The sequence below is a fragment of the Neovison vison genome, chromosome 6, assembly GCF_020171115.1.
Source record: "Neovison vison isolate M4711 chromosome 6, ASM_NN_V1, whole genome shotgun sequence".
In the NCBI taxonomy this organism is placed as follows: domain Eukaryota; kingdom Metazoa; phylum Chordata; class Mammalia; order Carnivora; family Mustelidae; genus Neogale; species Neogale vison.
In genome coordinates this window covers 171,284,362-171,296,402 of record NC_058096.1, presented here as the reverse complement: position 1 = coordinate 171,296,402, position 12,041 = coordinate 171,284,362, and the positions used below count along the sequence as shown (strand labels likewise).

Sequence of the window (12,041 nt, the reverse complement as noted above, 5' to 3'; positions counted from 1 at the left end):
CTCCTCACAACCTGAGCGACTGCGGCTCAAGGCAGCATCCTGTGCGGCATCTGTCAGACAATGACTGGCCAGGCACAGCGGATCAAAGCCCAGGAACACCGGGTCGGCCCAGCTCCCTCCTGCCCCGTTCTGCAGGGGTTCTTTCTGCCTCGGGTCTCAGCCCCTGCCATCTACCATGTTCTCAGCTGCCGGCACAATCTTATTCTCAGAACAAATGAGAAGTCTTTTAACTAGAAATGTGGCAGATAAAAATTTCAGTGACTTTTCTTTAAGGAATGCAAATTATTCTCAGAGTCCACAAGCAACCATCCTCTTGCCTCCGTGCACAATGTTTTATAGCAGAGAAGCCTAGGCTCACACACTAAGAAAACCAAAGAAAGCAAAAGTCACAGCCTGCCTCTCTGCCTGAATAAGAAAAGAGGTCAGTTGGAATTTTATACACACGGGTAGGTGCCTGTGTGTGACAGGCATGCCTTCTTGTCGTAGGCTCACGTGCATTTGTAGGAAATAAGACAGAGCGATCCCATGTGCCCTTTGCCCTGTTCCCCCCGATGGTGACATCTTGGACAATTACATAGAGTGTCACAGCACACCCAAGCTACAGACACTCAGACAACTGGCCAGCCTGATTCACATGCCCCACATTTCTTGAGTATCTCCAGCATGACCTTTTTATAAAGCAGATCAGCCCACATCCCACCCTGAGTTACAAATCTCAGTAGCTCAGCACCCCTTCGAGGCCTTTCCCACTCTGGTCCCGACTATTTTTCTATTGTCGTGCCCCCAACCATGGTGCTCTGCAGTTACAACCAACTTCCTGCCATTCCTCAAGTAAGATGTGCCACTTTCGGCCTCTAACTGTGTGACCCCCGACACACAAATACACCACTCACTGCTGACCGTGCCCGCTGACCTTCCTCAGCTGCTCTGTTCTCAATCCCTAAATGCCCCGTGCATACCTTTCATAAAAAACCCAACACACCATTAGCAACGTCTTCATCTATGCACTGCCCCCCAACCTCCCTGGGGGCTTCTGCGGACACACCAAGCCCTGTTGCACCTTGTGGTACCTTCCCCGCCCAGCATGCTGCCCTGTGCGGCAGGCCCACAGAGAGCACGAGTGAACACAGAGAAGCAGCACGCAGGTGACCGGGAAGGAAAGGCAGGCACTGTGGTAATGGAACCAAGGACAAGCAGAATCGGGAAGTGAGGGCTGAGGAGCCAGCTACAGGGGTGTTGACACCCTATGGACGTGGGACAAGCTTGGATCAATATGCCCGTGGGGGCGAAGGAGAAAGAGTACAAGACGTGGCGAGCTCTGTAAGCACCAAGCTTTGGTCCTACACATCATCTCTCGGGCAAGCCAGGGAGCCCAGCATCCTCATCTACCTGTGGTCACAGCAGAATATCCCTCCAAGGGTTTTCAGCAAGGACTGAACAGAAGACAGACACCAACAATCATGCTAGCCCAGTGCAAGTGAGCAGGGGACATGGTGGGACCACATCAGCTCTAAGGTAGGGTAATTCACTGCAGAAGGCACAGTGTTTAATTTATGGGTGGTTTTTCTCCCTCTTACCCTCTGGTTGACTATACAGAATGACTTAAAAGCAATTAGAGAGTACACTGTCAGCCTATTAAGACAGTCATGCAAGAGTATGTCCTGGTCACACAGTTTAATGCTACACTGCACACAGCCACCGGCAACCCCAGCCATTTTCAAAGAACTACAGTACCAAACAAATACAAAAAACCTTAATTTTGAAACCAGCCCGTTCGTCATCCCATCTTCCTCTGACGATTCAGAAGACACGACAGGCTTTTCCAGGGAGGGCCACAAGGGCTGCAGAAGCACGTAGCTGGCATCAGGCAGTCCCGCTGAGGAAGTAAGTCCCTGCAGCCAGCCCACCAGCCTGTCCCACTCAGGATCGACAGGACTTTCTCCAGATGGGTGTTTGTTGCTAAATATACATTTTCTCAGACTAGGAAAAGACAACATCATCACAATACTCATCCTCAGTATCAGGTTTTCTTCTCAATTTGGATAAAATACAATATTTGACGGATCCATAAACTGCTTCCTTGACACAATCTTCTCCCTGCTCCCCACCCACCAAAACAACGTTCCTGGAGGCCACTGAATGAACAGCAGGAGCTCAGGGCACGGACCGGTGGCCTTCTTAGTCCCAATCCACCTCTGTCCGATTCGGACTCCCAGCTTCTCAAGCAATGTTAACGGAGCCCCTATTCTGTGAAGGCTATAGAAAGGAAGACACGACCTCACCTTCTTGCAGGTTGGTGAGCCGGCAGGCCAGGCGTGGGCTCCCAAGGGGCAGCTACAGCCCCGCAGTGCCAGCAGGGCCCCGGGCCCCGAGGGGAGGCAGAATGCTGGAGAGTCAGAGGACAGAGCCGCCCAGGGCTGACAGCAAGGAGCAGTTTCAAGCTCAGGCAGCACCTATCTCCATCCAATGTCAAAGTCCCCAGTGCAGACAGAGGGCAGCCTGCATCCCCCAAATCTGACATCCTGGGGCCCTTCAGTGTCAGCCAAGTACAGTGACAGGTATCAACCCATCAAGCCTCGGGATGGCCAGACGACAAGGCCTGGGGACTAATAAGCCACATCCCAGGGGAGAAGGACGCCCCAAGGCAGCAGGGAATGGTCGAAAGGCATCCAGCTAACAGGGCAGACAGCAAGACAGGCCAGGGCCATACCCACAACCTGCACCCCCGAAGACCTGCTCTGCACCCATCCTGCCCCCAGGATTGGGAGAAGAGAACTTTGGGGAGGTTAACCCAAAAAACAGTCAACTGCAAGCATGACACAGTCGGGCGTCACGGATCAGGCAAGACACTGATAAACACAAAGAGAAAATGTCTGAAGAACTTGGTGTTCAATTTTAGCAAAATTATACATTACTCACATTTCCAGCTCATTTTCCTGGTTCCTAGAGCTTAAAGACCGACATTGTTTTCCACGTTTCCCCCCTCCTCCAGTGAATCATAGCCCAGGCTCCCCAGCTTCCCAGAGAATCATGTGCTCTCACTGACAGCAGACAGACCACACGCTTTCCGCCCGGGAGATCCAAGTCGCCCCCGTTCTAGTCAAAGGCAAAGTCTGCTCGTGAAAAACCAACTGCAGGCCCGTCGGGGCCCAGGGGCCTCCCAGGTGCCTCGCCCCCACCGAGGCCAGGCAGCTGACTCCGCAGCACGCTGGCCTCTCGCTGGGAACATGCACTCCCCCTGGGGCAGCCCCCCACTGCCAATGTTCAAGGAGAGGAAGCAGAAAGGGGGACAAACATGGAGAGGTGGTAAAAAGGCAGATGTCTATTCCGCGTTCTTCCAGGACCAAGTGTTCCAGGGAATGGACAGAGTATGCCTCTCTGCCCTCTCTGAGTTAAGAAGCCAAGTGTCCACTGGGTCTGGGGAAAAGTGCAGTGAGATGGCAAAAGAATCCCTCCACCACACGCAGAAAGGGCGCTGTGTGCATCTGTGTTCTCATTAGAATGAGGTTTCCTGCCCTTAGACAAGCAGGAGCTCGAAGTTGAAACCAAACCCTTGAAAAGGATCACTTGACATTCTGGGGCCTTAGCTGAATTCCATGAACTACCGATGGCTATTAAATAAACCAACACAAGCCTGAATTCTTCTAGCAGGGGAGAGGCAATGGGTAAAAGACATTTTAGTTGGTGCTTTCAAGGGCATATTCTGGGACCCAGGGGGCCGCCATGGCTGCGGGTCTCTCAGCCCAGGTGAATGAGGCAGGGCCCAGCCAGCCCCTGCAGGAGCAAACCAAAGGCCTGCCATGGCCTCCTCCATGGTGCACGACAACAGAGGTTCAAAGCAGAAAGGAGCCCGAGCAGTGGTGAGGCCCTGGGGAGCAGGGGCCATGAGAGGAGGGTCACAGCCAAGACCCAGCCCTCCCCCTAGTGCAGTCCTTCCGCTTCCACTTCACTCCTTCCTGGAGCAGTTGCCCTCTGGGAAACCTACAGGACAGTAACAGACCTTTATGGCCCAGCACCAATAATAATAAAGTCAGGGGGCACCTGGATGGCTCAGTCGGTTAAGCGTATGCCTTAAGCTCAGGTCATGATCCCAGGATCCTGGGATTGAGCCCCACATCAGGCTCCTTGCTCAGCAGGAGCTCACCTGCACAAGTGCACACCCATGCTCTCTCTCAAAGAAAATCTTCAGTAAAAACAACAATAAAGTCAGGAAAGCATCTTCAATTTTAAAAAGCTTCCTCAGACAACATACTTAATGCCACTGAATGGAACACTTAAGAATGGCTACAGTGATGTCTGGTTGGCTCAGACAGTAGTGTGTGACTCTTTATCTCAGGGTATTGAGTTCGAGGCCCTTGGGTGTAGAGATTATTAAAAAAACAAAATAAACTTTATTAAAAAATGGCTAGAATGGTACATGGTATGATAAATATGCTTTACCAGGATTAAAAATAATAATGATTTTTTTTTAAAAAGCCAAAAGCATCAAACAGCCATTACTTACTGAGTTCCTCGTGTTTATGATGGGGTGGGTGGTGCTGCCCCAGTTTTACGGAAAAGAGGAGCAAGATGCTGAAGATAAACACTTAGCCAAGAATGGAGGGAGAGGCAAGGCATCAGCCAGACATACCAACTGCTCCTCCATTGTCCCCCCAGGCCCTTGTAAGAGTCCTTCTCTACCGCCTGCTCTGCCCAAGCTTCTCGGAGGCCTTCCCTGGCCTCTGGACTGCATGGATAGAGGGAACAGTGGACACCCATGAGGGGACCAGCCCTCCACTGTGTCGCCTTGCCTTGCAGTCAGCCAGCTCCAAGGGCACTGACGAGGGCCCTGCATCCCTCGTGCTCTGCCCTCTCCCCAGAGGCCTGCGCAGGGCCAGGCACATGGTGGACGTTTCCCTCTTCACTGAACAAGGGAATTACTGAAGTACCTACGTTATGCATGCCTCCAGAGAAGAGCATCTGTGGTGAATGAAAGAGGGATTAAGGAAATTTCAGCGGCAATTCCCAGCAAGAGAAACTTTCTGAACAAGCAGAATTTAGGGAGCTTTTAAATACTGAGAATAAACAGTAATGAAATGTCTTCTCCCTGTAACTACTTTCCCCAATTTTTGTCCTCCTGCCCCCCAACTGTCTCCTAGGCCGACACACACCACCCCACTTTCTCCTAGTGAGCAGGGTAATAATCACAGCTTCCTGACAAGCAAGAGGGCATCGGATGTGTCCCCAAGACACTCTGTCAAGCCTGTCACTCCTTGGTACCAACTACAGACAGGAAGCAGAGGGGTTGTGACACCACCAGGACGCTGTGCGGCAGAGGGAAGGCAGAGGTCCCCTCCTGGATTCAGGATGATGAGCTGTGTGTCACAGGCAGGAAAAGCTGGGAAATACTGGCATTCACAGTGCCCCAAAGACACAGAATAATCTGGGACCTCTGCTTTAATCATAAGCACATCCTGCTTGGCAGCGGAAAGGGGACAGAAACTGCCTTTGACTTTAACTGTGGGGAGACACTGTGTTGCAAATGAAATTATCATTGCTTAACAATCAAGACAAAAGCCAGAGCCCTAGCACCATCCAAGGTCCAATCTGCGTGGGAAGGGCACTGCAGTTGGTGAATTACACCGTTGCCACATCTATCCACCCACATAACCGGCTTCCCTGTGAGCTCCCCACAAAGGTAGCATCCCTCTTCTGCTAGTTCAGCTTTCAAAAAGCACACTGTAGGACGTGTGTGCCCTACAGTCCCACTGAGGAGCGTATACCACTGGTATGTTGCCCTTAGAAAGTAGTGTCCAAAAATATAATGCGTTTAAAATCAGGGAATCGCTCTATTTACCTTTATTATCTTTATTATCATGAACTATCACTTATTGAGTGCTACATGCCAGATCATATTCTAGCCCTTATTGTCACTAAACCCCTCACTACAATGTAAAGTATCATCCCCATTTTATAGAGGAGTAAACTGAGGTTCAGAAAGGTTAGGCAGTTCTAAAGTTGCAAAACCAATACAGTACAAGGATTCTAATTTCTATGTGACTGGCTCCAAAGCCTTTCCTTTGCACCTTTCCCTCTCAAGAGAGAGGGAGTGCAGCAGAGGAAACGACAACGACCTATGTACCTACCACCCAGGACTGACAAATGAAATCCCATACGGTATGTGCTTCTGACATTTTCTTTCCTCTTATGGGAAATGCTGGCAGCAGTCGATGCAGCAGAACATGGGAGACACGGCTGAGGGCCTTCCTTCGTGCTCCCCGGCCCCAGCTCATTCCCCTTCTTCAGCCCTAGATGCACCGCTGTGCTGTATTAGGGGCGTCTTCCTATCTGTGCTCAGGAACTCGCACCACAGAGGAGTCTGTCTGTAAGTACTATGTAGCCAGCCCATTCTAAATGTACATTACGGTCTCACACTGTCCGTACTGCCTCACAACCATATGCTCTCCTCCCTGCGTGGTTTTGGGGCTCTACCCATGCCCTGACCTACAGATCCAGTCGTGCGCCTGCTGTGTGGGGTTACTTCACATCTCCACAGGAAGTCACCATAATGTATTTACCCATCCCTCTACCACCAGGCACCCCGATCATCTCCCTGGTTTGCCTCGTTATAAATAACCCACGGTGCTTCTGTCCTTTGACATCTCTGCCTGGGAACAGGGTTTCTGAGTACCGCTCAGGTAGATGTCTAGAAGCACACCACTGGCTGCCGAGCTCACCACCTTCCAGACTTCAGCAGATGCTGCCAAACCCATCATGACATAGCGTCCGCTCTGCCCGGCCTCGGCCAGCGATGCGTCACCAGCCCTAGCCACGTGCATCTTCCACGATGTCCGGCTTCGACTGCCTGTGGATTTCTGCCATTTTTGTGGTGCACAGTCATTCCTCCTTGATGTTTTAACTTGCATTTCTCCAGTTACCAGCGGAGTTGAACATATTTTCATACCTCTCTTGGTCATTCATTTTCCCATTATAAATCGCTTTTCATTTGTTATGGGTTGAATTGTGTTTCCCCCCAAAAGATGTTGAAGTCCTTGCCCCCAGGAACTATAAATGTGATTTCATGTGGAGTCTTTGCAGATAATCCAGTTAAGATGAGGTCATGAGGAGCGCCTGGGTGGCTCAGTAGGTTAAGCCTCTGCCTTCAGCTCAGGTCATGATCTCAGGGTCCTGGGATCAAGCCTCGGGTCAGGCTCTCTGCTTAGCGGGGAGTCTGCTCCCCCTCTCCCTCTGCCTGACTCTCTGCCTACTTGTGATCTCTGTCAAATAAATAAAAAAAAAAAGAGGTCCTGAGGGTGGGCCCTAATCCAATAGGACTGGTGTCCTTATAAAACGTGGGAAATTTGAATAAAAGGGCAGACAGGAAACGATGTGAAGACGCAGGGAGAATGCCACCTACAAGCCAAGGAATGCCTGAGGCTACCAGAAGTTAGGAGAGAGGCAAGAACAGATGGACACTCAAAGCGCTCAAGAAGGAACCGGCCCTGCTGACACCCTGATCTGGGCCATCTAGCCTCCAGGACTGGGCGACAATCTGCTTCTCCGGAGCCCTCTGCTCCACAGCACTTTGTCACGGCGTTCCTGGGGGAACCGGTACAACTTCCATGGCTTTTCCGCACCACTGCTTTATACTTCTTTAGCTATTCTCCACAATCATGTTTTTTCCTGCTTTATCTGTAATTAACATACCCCATCCCCCTGCAGACACATGAATGTCTTAAAGCTTCATTTTCAAAGAGGCTCCCAAGATCCACTGGACCTTGCCATCCATGCCTGTCAATAGGAGGGATATTTAATAAAAGTGCCAGGAAATGACAACACAAGTTGACATAGTATGTGTGAGGCCAGGCGTGCCAGGGGAAGCTGGAGGGTTAAGCTATCCCCTGACTTCACTTCCAAGAGCAATTCAGGAAGTCAGGAAAAGGCATCCCCAGCTGCCCCCACATACAAGAGGGAAGAAGCCTATCAGCCAAGTTATAATCCAAAACCTTTTGGCTCAGTAACATTTTGGACAAATGATGGGATGAATGACCCACCAGATCGTTCCAACATGCTGCACTGATAGGCTCACCGACAACCAATCCCTCCAGCCCACAGGCCAACTGTGGGTATTGTTCTCCTTCCCGCATCAGTGCTTGTGTAAGCCGTCTGGGGTGCCCACCACCATGCCCTTGGAACACGGAAGGAACAGGAGCTGAGAGGTGGTGTGATCACTGGAGGTCACCAGGCGGGTAGGTGGTGAGGCAGGGACTCAAACCAGACCAACCCCTTCCTCTTCTGCCAAAATGGCCTGCAGGGGCTTGAGAAACAGCCCCTTCCTCTAGGGCAGGGAGTGGGGGTGAGATCACAAATAGTGTGGAGTGGAAGAGGAAGTTTGTATCTAAGTGACAATTCCACCGTTAAGGACTCGGACTGTCTCTATAATTGAGTCAAGGGTTTCCAGTCAAAGTCTTCCCAAGAGTGAGAGGCACTAAATTAGTAAAAGGACATCTCTGCATACTGTCCAGGCTTCAAGATTCTTCAGACTTCCCTCCATTCCTCCCGCAGATCAGCCCTCATGAGCATTCTGGGAACTCCTGCAGGAGACTGGAAGGAACTCCAGTGGATAGCAAGTCCCTCCTTGAACACAATTACTCTGCAGATCTCACAAGAGACCCTGGGGAACCCAGAAAACCTGACTGACATCACCAGAGTCATAGGGTTGCACACACCCAGCACAACCACTTAAGTAAAGCTTCTAGAGAAAACCCAAATGTGAGCCTTAAGAGAATACATTTCTTAATGATTTTGGTTAGAAACCTCTCTAAACCATCCTATGACCTCCTTCCGTTCTTGGTGACTCGGGATCTTCAGCATAAACATGGCTCTCGGAGGCAAAGGAGCAGGCCTCTGTGACAGGCCCGGCCCGAGTTCTCTCAGACGGCTCAGCCGCTTGCATTCTTGGGTCAGCGACTACAGTCACTCCTGGAGAAGCCACCGCCCGTGCTCGTCACCCTGCTCCTCATGGTGGGCCAAGAAGCAGGGCAACTAGGTATGATAGAGCAGTGTGTAAAGGAAGAGTAGATAGGCCCTGAGCGAGTTCAGGGCTGGACAGGGCGCCCTCCCCCGTCTCCCACCCCAGTGTTCACAGAGCTGACCTGCTGCACAAAGAAGAGCTTTCCAGAGCTGTCACCCACAGGAGGCCAGACACCCGGCGATGCTGGCGGGCAGGGCAGAATTGCCACAGAGAGTCGGGAGACTCAAGCCATGGTTCCAAATAGCTCAACCCCATGCAAATAAGGCATTGGTTTTCTTTGACGAGAAATGTCTGTACATGTTTCCCACCATTAGCAGAGACACAAGGAAAAACCCGAGAACATGACTTGTAGAGCATCTCATTCAACCCTCCCCACGCCCGCCGCCCCCGTTGGCAATGACTGCCAACAGTGGGCGCCTACCTGAGGGCTGGGGACGCCAGAGTCCTCGTGCATGGCAAGCCCTGCTCGCCCCTCAGGTGAATCACATGCCCCACATGTGTACCCTCTTGCACTTTTCACAAGAATGGATGTGTGGCTGAGATTCATAAATTAATTTAAAATTCCTACTGCTAATAAATTGGTAGGAGCTTTGGACATTATGTATTCTCTCGATATGAATGATGCTTAAAAAATAGAACCACTATCATATTTTTGGCATCAAACAGAGTCCTTGTACCAGAGATGGGATGTAAAACACAATGTCTCCCCTTCTGTAACTGAGCTACAATGTCTGAGGTGGACAAAAGCCTCGAAAAGACCATCTACCTCCCTCCACAACAAAGAGGAATCAATATGGTGCTATTTTGCTCTGCTGGCCCAATTTGGGGAATGCTTGGGTCAGCTGGGGCCAGGTCAGGAGAAAAAGGGGGAGCAAGGGACCTGCCCACCAAGACTGTCCAGTGTCAGCACTGGCTTTGCTGGGGTCAACACAGAAGCACAGCTGTCCCTGCTGCTTCCCACCCCACTTTCCACGCCCTCCGTCTGATTCTAAGATCCATAGGCAAGACTTTCCTTATGCTAGAAAAGTGGTAAGCGACCCATGGCTTTATGTACCCTCCTCGGGAAGGCGGAGGATGGAAGCACCCCCTTTCTTAGCTATCCACTGGTCTAAGACCCAGAGAAGAAAGGTCCCTCTAGACACACCTGGGGTGAAACACACTCAGGAAAGTGACTTCCACTCACAGTGTACTTCTCAGAAGGCTCCCCCTGTCGGTGTGTGAACCGGTGTCTGGCACACAATGACTAACTTCCGAATGAACCAACCAAAGAGCACATAGATTCTTAAGAAAAACCAGCACTTACTGGTCCAAACAAGGTAGAGGAGCTCACAAAGCTGGTGACCAGAGCAGCACCGGCACAGGGGGACCTGCAGAGCCCACTCCAGCCATCCTCAACTCCCCCACCCCGCTGCAGAAAGGAGTGGTCTGGAAATACTTTCCATCATTATTCCTCCTTCCATTCTTCTGGGCTGGTACCGAGCCATCCTTCATAACTCCATTCGAGTTCTTCAGAAGGCTCATTCTTAGTTTTTACTCTGCATTCTGCTACAAATCATTGGAGAATATTATAAAGCCGTTTAGCAAAAAGACTGGATGTTCTGTCCTACTCAGAGGAAGAAAGCTTCATGGTAAGATGGCTGTGAGTAAAGGAGAGGCGAGGGATCAGAGCATCCCAAAGACGAAGACGGCCATACTGCTGCTTTTTTAACCGAAGTACAGTTGGTGCACAATGTTGCACTGTCTCAGGTGTGCCACAAAGTGATGCAATACATCCGCTACGTTCTTCTCTACTCACCCCAAGTGTAACTACCAGCCGCCATCACACAACCCTATCACAGCACCACTATGCTCCTTCCCTATGGCATGCCTTTCACACCCTTGACTCATTCGTTCCATCACTGAGGGGTGGCTCCTTCTCAAACACTTCTGGAGATGGGCATTTACTTTCTCTTCGGGCATTTCACTCAACGACTAAAGAGCTTCAGTGAAATGATCTTCCTCACAGTGAATGAAATCTGTTTTCCAGCATGATTCTTTGGACAAAGGTCCAAACCTCTGGAAAGCCTTTCGAAAGACTCAATGAAGTCTCTTTCCTCTTCTAGCTCCTGGAAAACTACTATGTCAGCCCTGCCACGGACAGATTCCTCTTCACCAGAGAATTGCTCTCAACTGTGCCGGAACCCCCACCACCCTGACACCCACCCCCACACGCCCTACAATGAACACTCATTGGTGAGTATGGTGCCCAGAACTAAACATAATACTCCAGAGGTGACCTAACGCAGAGCACACAGGAAAAGAGAACTCCCTTCAATTTATGGTAGCATATTTCTGAACCAAACATCAGGACATAAGGTCTAGAACGAAGGTCAACAGAATTGAACACTCCAGGAGGACTTCAACACTCCCAGTCATCTAGAACTACACTTTCAACAGCATTACCCAAGATGCACCTGGGTCATAGAGTAAGTGTGTGGTTTTCTTTTAACTCAGCTCTATGTGGGACCCCACCGTGGCAAGGACAGAGGGGTGCCAGCCCTATCTGCATCACACATGCATGCATGTCAGAGGTGCACGGGCCAATGTCCTTCCTGTGCTGCTGGGTTTGCCGCTGCCTCTCTTCCCCTATGGGCACCCCACACAGTCACCTTCCTGTACCTGATGCTGGTGGCAACCAGTTCCAAATGATTTCCTGACTTCTCGGTATGAGATGATAACCTCTAAGTCAGTACATGTATTCAGCACCAAACAAAATTTGGCCAGTTTTTCTCTCAACACCACCCGCCTACCCTGACTCACATCAGAAACTTTTCGGCTAAATTACTAAGTTACTATATAACTAGACTAAAAAGTTTGAAAATAGAAGTAAGGTTAAGTGAGTAAATATTCATCTAATATAATGAGGGACCTACCAATATTCTTTAAAATGGTTGTAGCAAAGAACCTCGAAGAACTTTTTTTTTAAAAGATTTTATTTATTTATTTGTGAGAGAGAGAGAGAAAGCGCACAAGCAGGCAAAGTGGCAGG

General features: G+C 50.3%; 1 protein-coding gene across 6 annotated transcripts in view; it reads right to left on the bottom strand.

The window, feature by feature from the left end:
- The window catches only part of VGLL4 (vestigial like family member 4), a 158,698-nt gene that overhangs the window by 9,324 nt on the left and 137,333 nt on the right, over positions 1 to 12,041 (bottom strand). The window lies entirely within an intron of this gene.